The 9,266-nt window shown below is 38.4% G+C and overlaps 1 pseudogene across 1 annotated transcript; it reads left to right on the forward strand.

The window, feature by feature from the left end:
• Positions 1-2,148: 2,148 nt before the first annotated feature.
• Positions 2,149-4,723, forward strand: LOC306655292 (anaphase-promoting complex subunit 16-like; annotated as a pseudogene). Its single transcript has 2 exons — positions 2,149-2,218; positions 4,413-4,723. The product of its transcript is annotated as an anaphase-promoting complex subunit 16-like (transcript).
• Positions 4,724-9,266: the final 4,543 nt, after the last annotated feature.

The following is a 9,266-nucleotide window of genomic DNA, read 5'->3' on the forward strand; positions in this document are numbered from 1 at the left end:
CATTTCTCAATAGACAATATATGAATGGCAAAAATGCACCAGAAAATGTTAAACATCACCAGTATCAGGGAAATTGGAATCGAAACCACAATGAGACATCATCTCACCCCAGAAAGCATGACTATTAGAAAAAAGACAAAAATAACAAATGCTGGCAAACATGTAGAGAGAGGGTCCCTCCCATATGCTGTTAGTTGGAATACAAATTTGTGCAGCCACTGAGTAAAATGGTACAGAGCTTCCTCAGAAAACTAGAAATAAGACTGGCACATGATCTAGCAATCCCATTCCTGGATATATATCCAAAGGACATGAATTTCCAGTGTCCGTGGCAGCAATATTTGTTAATAATGCTAAATGTACAATGAATCAAAATGCAATCTGTTAAAAAAACAATAAATAAATAATTTTTAAAAATAATGCTAAAAGTATAGAATCAACTTAGGTGTTCATCAATGAATAAATGGAAAAAAAACACATATAAAGAAAGTGGTATATAAACATAATGGAATGGTAATCAGTCATAAAAAAGAATGGAATTCTCTTAATGGTATCAACATGTATCTAACTGAAGGGCAGTATGTTATGTGAAATAAGTAGAGCATTGAAAGAGAAACGTTTTGTGTCTTCACATACATGTGAAAGCTAAGAAGTCGATTTCATGGAAACAAAGTAGAATACTGGTTACCAGAACCTGGGAAGGGGATGGTTGAGGGAGGAAGGAGTGTGGAGGGTTAACAAGCACAGGGGTTCAATTGGATACAGAGAATAATGAATAACATCTAGTGTTCTATAGCACAGTAGGATAGCTGTGGTTGACAATAATTAATTGTATAACTCAAAATAGCTAGTAGAGAGGATTTTGAATGTTTCTAGCACAAAGAAATGTTTGAGATGAGGGATATGCTAATTACCTTAGTCTGAGCATCACATATTATAGACATGTATTGAAGTGCCACACTGTAACCCATAAATATACACAATCATGGTATGTTAATTTAAATGAAAATATATTTAAAATAGCTTTCTTTCTAAAATAAAATTAACATATATCCTTGTACTTAAAAATATAAAACAGGAATTATGAATTGCTGGCATCTTCAAAGAATTTTTCTCTGTATACTATAATATTCTTAAATGAGAAAAATACTACATTTGCAAGTGCCAAAGTACTAGGAAGCTCAGGGAAAATTCTGCTTAATAGAGGATATCTGAATTCTAATTTTTTTTCATTAAAGTACATATATGGTTCATCTCAAATATATTACAGGTTCTTTCTTTTTTACCTTATCAAGAGGAATTTTACTAAATGTTTTTATAAGAAAATATTGTCTAATAATTTTGTCTACATGTGGTTCTTTTGATAATTTCATCACATTTAGATGCTACAAAATCACAGGACTTTGCGCACTCCACTGGCACAGAATATGCATATATCTAATTAAAATGGGAGCTTATCCTGGATGAATAAATAATCAAACCATTACTCAGTTAACTGATTTTCTACTTGAGTAATCTGATGACACTCATATAACACTAAAATCACTTAATTGTTCACAAAGTTCCTAAACCATTGGACCACAAGAAAACTTGAAATGGTAGATAAGCAAAAGTAACTTGAAATAATGAACACTGATCCAAAGGGAAAGTCCTCTAATTAGAGATCTGCAAACCCACACCAGGCAGGCACACATGTTAAATAATTTTGGGGGGGACAATCTTCTTTCAAATAACAACCGACTTGAAATAAATGCTGGTGCTTCTTTGTTGTACTTATGTCTTCAGGTTTTTATGGACCTGTGTCACTGAGACCCAATGGAGGGTGATACATATAGTAAGAATCCATGTATGTTCCATATTTATCACCAACTTTCCTAAGGAATGGAAATTCAGTACTCTTTTAAAAATACTATTAGACATGAATTCAGTACTTATGTTGTTTATTAAGGCCAGAACCTTTGTAAAAGTCATCAAAAAATAATTTAACAGTTTTAGATTTATGCCAGAAAATATATGCAAATGACATAATTCCTGATAAAACTACTATTCCAAGAATGTTCAGATTCTTGGCGATACGAGCCTGGTCAGCTTCTGATCTCCACTCAATTTCACAAACCACTGTGTCCACAGACACTTCCACCTGGTGACATGGTGGCCTTCCGTGCCTCACAGGCCCAGGAGGCACAGCCAGTTGGGACCCCAAGTGGCCAGCAGGAAGGTAGTTGAGCATTTGTCTCCTCCAGAAAGCACATGTGTGGCTGCTTTTAAGGGAGCATGTTTCCTTTTCTCAGAAGGGCATGGCATCCTTTTCCTCTTCAGCCATACCCCATCTATCAATACACACTGTTTTTTTCTACCTTTGGAATATGCCTTGAATCACCAAGTCTGTGACCTGGCCACCTCTCTGGTTGGCCTTAGGGTAGCCACTTAACCAGCCTCTCCACTCCACCGTTGTCCTCCATGGTACTTAACAGAGCAGCCATAATGGTACTTTAAATTAGTACCTTCCATTGCTCTGATGGAAATCACGCCACTGCTCTCCATTTAGTTCAGAGCCACTGCCAAAGTCCTGATCTGCAGATTCACTCCATATTGCCCTTCTCTCTTGGAACCCCTTACTTGCTACAGTCACAGAAAACTCCGTAGTCCCCAGATGCTCTAAGCATTTTGTCCTCTGAGGGTCTCTCCTCTAGTGGTCCTTCTACCTGGAATGCAGCTTCCCCAGATATCCTCTCTGCAAAATTCCCTCACAGTTTTTCATAATGAAAATTCACATTTCCTCTCCTCTGTGACGTCTACCCTCACTGTTCTATTTAATGCTGCTCCCTGAGCATAACCTACCTTACCACTGCCCTCCACATTCTGCTGTTTTTTTTTTCTTTCCACAGTACTTAGTGTCTATATACTGTGTGTGTATATTATTTACAGTATTAATAAACTTAGCCTGTCATGCCCTAGTAAGAAATGACCTCAATCCATCACTTAGAGAAACATTTTATTTCCATGAATTGACTGAGGCCCTGCTTCAGTATCTTACTCATTCTGAATATTCCATGCTGAATTGCCTTTCTTCTGCTAAAAGAAGAGCAGGACCTACTTCTGGGAAGTAGTGCCCATTATACCCACTAGCATCTCATTAGCTAAACAAATGATATGACCAAGCCCAAGGTCAGAAACATAGGAAGTATAACGTCCCAAAAGGGGAGGGTTAATACTAATTAAACTAGTTAAACTAGTTAGTGTTTAACTAACTAGTTAAATGCTAACATTTAACAGACATGTATTGTCTATTCCCCCCACTAACAACTCAAGGGCAGGATTTTTCATTTAATTCTCCCCTGATAAATATTATGTTCCTAAAACTAAGTTTTACATATGGTGGATATTAAGTAAAATTGCATTGAATAACAAATTAATGAAAACACAGTTTATTATTTATTTTACATTTTCCTAAATGTCTCAAGTCTTTTAGATCTACTATGGTTAAGGTGAATGCTGTCTCTCCTTTACAAAGAAAAATGGAAGATCACAGGATTTAATGACAACAAAGTCATTGGTTTTATTTTAACTGCCATTGATGATATGGGAACACAGTAGAGGATCACTCCAATGATCAGAGAATGAGGGGTTCATTGCTGGTTTGTGGCATGTGACTAGCTGCTTGTCTGGCCTTGGACATCTTCCCCTTGCTAGAGAATCTACAAATAACCCAGGGAGTGCGTCATGAGCAGTCTAGACCAGAAATGACAATCTTTTCTCTCTCACTCTTTGCTGATATATTCTGGTATAATTTTCCAAAACAACAACAACAACAACAAAAATTGCTGGGGGAATATTATAATTAATTTCCCTAATAAACAAAAGAGTTGTATAAGGAGAATAATATCTTTCTTAGTCCTCCTCTCCTTCTCTTTCTCCTGGATACTATTGAATGATGATGACATACAAGGAACTGTGGCAGCCATGTTGCAACTATGAGATCACAAACATGAGGATGAAGTGAAACACATGCAGAATAAAGAATTGGAGCAATGGAAGAGCTGGCGCTTTATCACATATTGAGCTGTTAAACCAATTCTGCAATTGCTGACCTACAGAACTCCTGGTAAGTGAATAACCCATGCTCTTAAGTTGTGGCTCAAGTCACTGCACTCTGCATCCAAACTGAGCAGAATGCTTTTTAACTGAGACAGATCGCTTGAGGAAAAAGAAAAACATAAGAAGAAGAAAAAAGAAAAAAAAATCCATAAACAAATATCCTGATATATCATGACACACGTAATATATTTCAAAAATGTCTGAATTAGGTAAGAAGTATAGTTTAGATCTCCTCATTGTGAGCATGGCCTGTCTGGCTGACCCAGGGGGTGGGGCTGAAGGGGAAAGTGAGTGAAGTAAGAATTCTTGTAGAGGAAATGGCAACCTCTCATCCACCTCCTTAGCTGGTGGGGTCAGTGGAAGTTCTGTTACTGCGTCAGGTTTCAGTGTCTCGGACTTTGCCCTACCATGGAAGAAAGCCCTTTTCACTACCCCAAAGGAGCTGGAGAGATGTTAGAAGATGGCTCTGAGAGATTCCTTTGTGAATCTGTTTTCAGTTATCAAGTGGCATCCACACTCCAGCAGGATGGAAAAACTAGCTGGTTTGGTAGAAGAGCTGGAGGTTGATGAGTGGTGGTTTAAACCCATCAAGCAGCTGCTGGGGTTCTCACCCTCCTCAGGTTGATGTTGCCCGATGGTCACCTCTGGAGCCCAGCCAGAGCAGAGCAGACAGGAGACTTCATTACAGCTTATACAGCCACTCAGATTCACCGCTGTATCACCAAACTGCCAATTCACATCCATACTTGGTTTCCCTGTATCTATTCACAGCCAACACATACTTAAATGCATGATCTTGCAGGGAAAATGTTTATTTGCTTAAGAAGTATTGGGAATCAGATTAAGACAATCAATTTCAGAGAACCAGGAGGTTTGGGATTTAAGAGATAGTTATAAAATTTTCAGAAGCCAAGTATGATTTGTGCCAGAATTAGCCAACTAACTGGCATGCATTCTGTCCCTCCTACAGTGCCTGGAAAATTTCACCAGTGAAGTCCAAGGTGAGGATGAGTAGTTACACCTTTTTGACCTAAATGTTTCTTTTTACAGATGACTATGATTTCAACTCAGGATCTATCCTAATGAGGAATTTTTAATGTCTTTTTTTGTTTTGTTTTGTTTTTCTTTTTCCTATTTTTAGACATCTGATTCTATAGACTCTACTTTTTTCTAAACTCTTCTAGACATGCTGGAAAAAAATGTTTTTTTTTTTTTTAACATAGCAACACTTGTAAAAATAAAACAGTGAGCAAAATCCTTTTAAACAAACAAACAAACAAAAAAGTATAATTTAAAAGAGTGACTCTACAATATTGGTAATATGTTTTATATGGTCAAAATACCAGAATATAAACTGGTTGGGCTAACTACAGATGGAAAAAATTTCAGAAAATAAAGTGGACATGTTAATATAGAGACTAAGTTTAAACAGTTTTCTTATTTGTAAGCAAACTATTTTAAAATCACATAAATTCGATTATAAACTGAAGTCTTTTGTTTCATGGTTTATCACCCTAGTTACTTGAGAACTACAAAATATGTATGTTGCTATTTGCCTGGAATACAAACTTAACTTTGAAAGGAGTTAGTGCTGTTCTGGGGCCAAGTACAGTTTTATAATTTCATAATTTCTAATAGTTTATAATTCCATAACCTTTGGAAGTATCTAACAATCAATATGGAACTTTGGGTATTATTTATCACCCATGAAAAAAAAAAATGGAGGTTCTTTTTCCTAAATTAAGAAAGACATTGTGAGTTGCAGAAGGAGTTCAAATGAACCTGAAGAACCAAGTTTGCCCCTGTGGAAAGACAACTCATTGGCATGAGCAAGGGAAGAAATGGCATTTTTATAGAGTTTCTATTAGTTATAAGTTTCCTGGGTGGCAAAGAATACTCAGTGTCCATGACCAAAAGCTATCTTTGTCTTGCAAAACAGGAAGTTAAAGGTTGGTAAATTCAGGGCTGCCAGGGTGGCTCACTGAGGACACCGGAAACTAAAACTGTGTCCATCTCTCAGTTACTCCATCATTATTATGCATGCCTTCACATTTCCTGTCTCAGGGTTAAAAAACAGAATTTTCACCTTACATTGTCAATCCTGAAAGAAGAAAGATAAGGACTAAGCCTTACTAGTGAGATTTTTGCCTTTTGATTTGGGAGGCAATGCAAGCTTTAGGGGCTGAAGACAACAAATAGCTCATTAGCTAAAACTGTCCAAGCCTACCCTTGGCAGACAGGTAGAAAAGACAAGTCTCACTTTCCAGCCTGAATAGTGAATGGCGCAAGGGTCAGCATAATTGCAAACAGGCTCTGCAGAACCAATCAATAGTGTAATTACAGAGGAAACAATTATATTTTTATGATCTTTCTTGTCTAGAACTGAAAGAGCACTTATGAATCTTTTTAAATGTAGAGGAAAGAAGTGTCTCCTTGCATCTTGCTCCCTGCATTCTCCCTGCCTGCAAACCTGCATTCCCTTTAAGTGAACATTACCCATCTTCAGGGTCAACTATGTAATTTGTGTTGTCCAGAGCACTGTGAAAATGTGGGGCCATGAGGGGGAACAGGGAAGTCAATCTCCCTTTCAGACGTCTGCAGTCCCAACCCATGGGGATGAATGATCCCCAGGGAATTACAGCCTCTGCTTGGGAGACATGTTCCATACCTGACTTGGGAGTGGACAAGCAGCTCCTCCTAATCTATCCACTGAGTGTGACTTCCTGAATCATCTAACTCTTTCTAATCCCCAACTGTGGCTCTCGTGGGATTGTTTCCTGGGTGGTTGCAGGTGTTAGGAATCTTAGATTATTCTTATCTTCACTCCACTGCTGGACCCTTGGTTGATACCTGACACAACCTTAGTTGTTCCTGACCTTTGTCCCTGACTAATGCAGAGATCTGACTATTCAGTGGCCAGAGGAAATACTTAGCTGATATTGTGGAAATAAATGTTTGTCACAGATAATTTTTCAAAGGTTTTCAGCATGTTCCATCTACCTTTACCTGAGGACTTCATGGCCAGAGCTTCCCAGGGACCTTAAAGATTCATGCCATATCCCTGCTTTGAAAGCTACAGGGGCAGAACTTTCTTTCTCTTTCCTAACACTCAGCTTGGTTTCTTCTTCAATCCCTGTTATAAGCTGGAGGTTGCCATTGTCTATTCTCTGAGCAGTGTCATATTCAGAGAAATAACTCAACAATGAAAAAGTAATTAAAAGCAACCCCACCTTTTAGTAACATTTCTTGAAGAAGGTCCAAGGGATTTAATGCATAATTCATATCAGTATCTTCACATTCCACCACTGGCTGCAAAACCTTTGCATCCACATCTTCTAATCTACTTTCAGGAAAAAGAAAAAAAGTCTTATGGAAGCACATTTCTTACAGCTCTTGAATCTGTGCTGTCTCCCTCATTCTATTAGATCTTCTGTTTTATTTTCCCTTGGTGTAGAGATAGCTTCTCCTTTTCTTCTCACCCAAATGATATTCCTGCCACCCCACAAGATGCATATTTAGGCCCAGGGACTTCTCTAACAGGGTCAAAATTGCCATTAAAAGTGTGGAGAGATAGACCTGAAAGGCAATGGGAAGCATAGCTTTCAGGAAACAGGGAGGGAGGAGATTGAAACATGCATAATTGAATATTTTTAAACCCCCATCTCTCTGAGAATCCTTGCCCATGACCACCTGGACTTCCTTTCCCCAGACCAGGAAGAGAATCCATCTCAGGAGTACACCCAGTCCTGAGCTTGGGGGCAGAGAGCCAAGATTGGTTTCTGTTTATCATGAGAAAGAGCTCAAGGTACTTAGTTTTAAGCTGCACTGAATCTGGTATCATTCATCTGTTTATGTTCTTTTTTAAAAAGCCTTTAAAAATTCAGTGCAGAACAACAACAACAACAAAAAAGCAAATTGTCCTTTGATTCCATAATGGCTTTTATTCCCCAGAACTGCAGTGTGCAAATAAAGGAAAGCAAATTATGTTCTGAATTAAACTTTTCTTGCTTCAGCTAGGCTGAGTCACCTTTGACGTTCCATTTTCTGAACAGAGCTGGCCGCACATCTAGAGCTATTTTAAAAGTTGTCACGTACGAACCTGCAAACTTTAGGATGTTCTACTTCAGGCAAGTAATCTAAAAGAAGGTAACTGAGCCGAATTTACCCATATATTTCCCTAGGCTTCAGTTCCCTCCCAAACCTATTGGTATCTATAGCAGCATCCAGAATATTAAAGCACAGTCATTATAGATGCAGGCCTCTCTGGGCTGCTTGGATGCACCACAGATGGCAAGATGCGATCAGAGAGGGAAGATAAATGCATTAAACTTTTCCTTGCATATATCCCATGGTAGGGAGAGAAACTAACGCTAAGCAATATTTCAGTAAACAGCTTCAGAATGTTTCTTAGGCTTTTAAATAGCCAAGAATACAAGGAAGAGCCTAGAGTCCTAGTAACTTAAATAAGTCCATGAGACTTCCAGAATAAATGCTATTTATGGAAGGAAAGAGGAGAGTGCCATGGTATGTGCATAATGAACAGAGGATCTGAAAAGAGATTCTCTCTCCATCTCTGGCTCTCCCTAGGGAGTTTGCAGTAAAGGCTAAGGGCATGGGTGGGTCCCCCACAGTCAGTGACAGCTCCCACCCTGCTCTATAGGACGGGCTCAGGGAGCGAGCGTGGTGAGAAGGCAAATGTAGGTAGGGTATGTGTCTGGAGACTGTGTCCACTTACCAGTACAGTAGTTTCATTTGAATATGGTGTGATGTCTGACTAGTATCCCTTCTCAGCTTCATCTGCCTCAAGTATGGAATCTGTCTGTGTGGAATCCAGTCTCCAAAAAGTGGAGTTATCATTTGCAAATATTTCTGGACAGAAACTTTTACTTTCCACATTTGAAAACAAACCTCCCAAGGAAATCCTGGAATCAGTTGGATACTTCTCATTCTTCAAAGGCTTAAAGAGGTGTTTAGGGTATGGCTTGAAGTATAGATTTTAATCAGAGAGAATTGTTTTCAAATCTATGTTTATGATTTATTAACTGTGTGACAGTGTGTGTTGCTTTGTCTTTTTGGTGGTCAGATTCTTTATTTTTAAATACCTATTCCTAGGGTTGTGTAGAGTGATGTGGCATTACCCTAGTTCCTAAGACATTGCTTGGTACTTT

Source organism: Sciurus vulgaris (assembly GCF_902686455.1).
Source record: "Sciurus vulgaris genome assembly, chromosome: 2".
In the NCBI taxonomy this organism is placed as follows: Eukaryota; Metazoa; Chordata; class Mammalia; order Rodentia; family Sciuridae; genus Sciurus; species Sciurus vulgaris.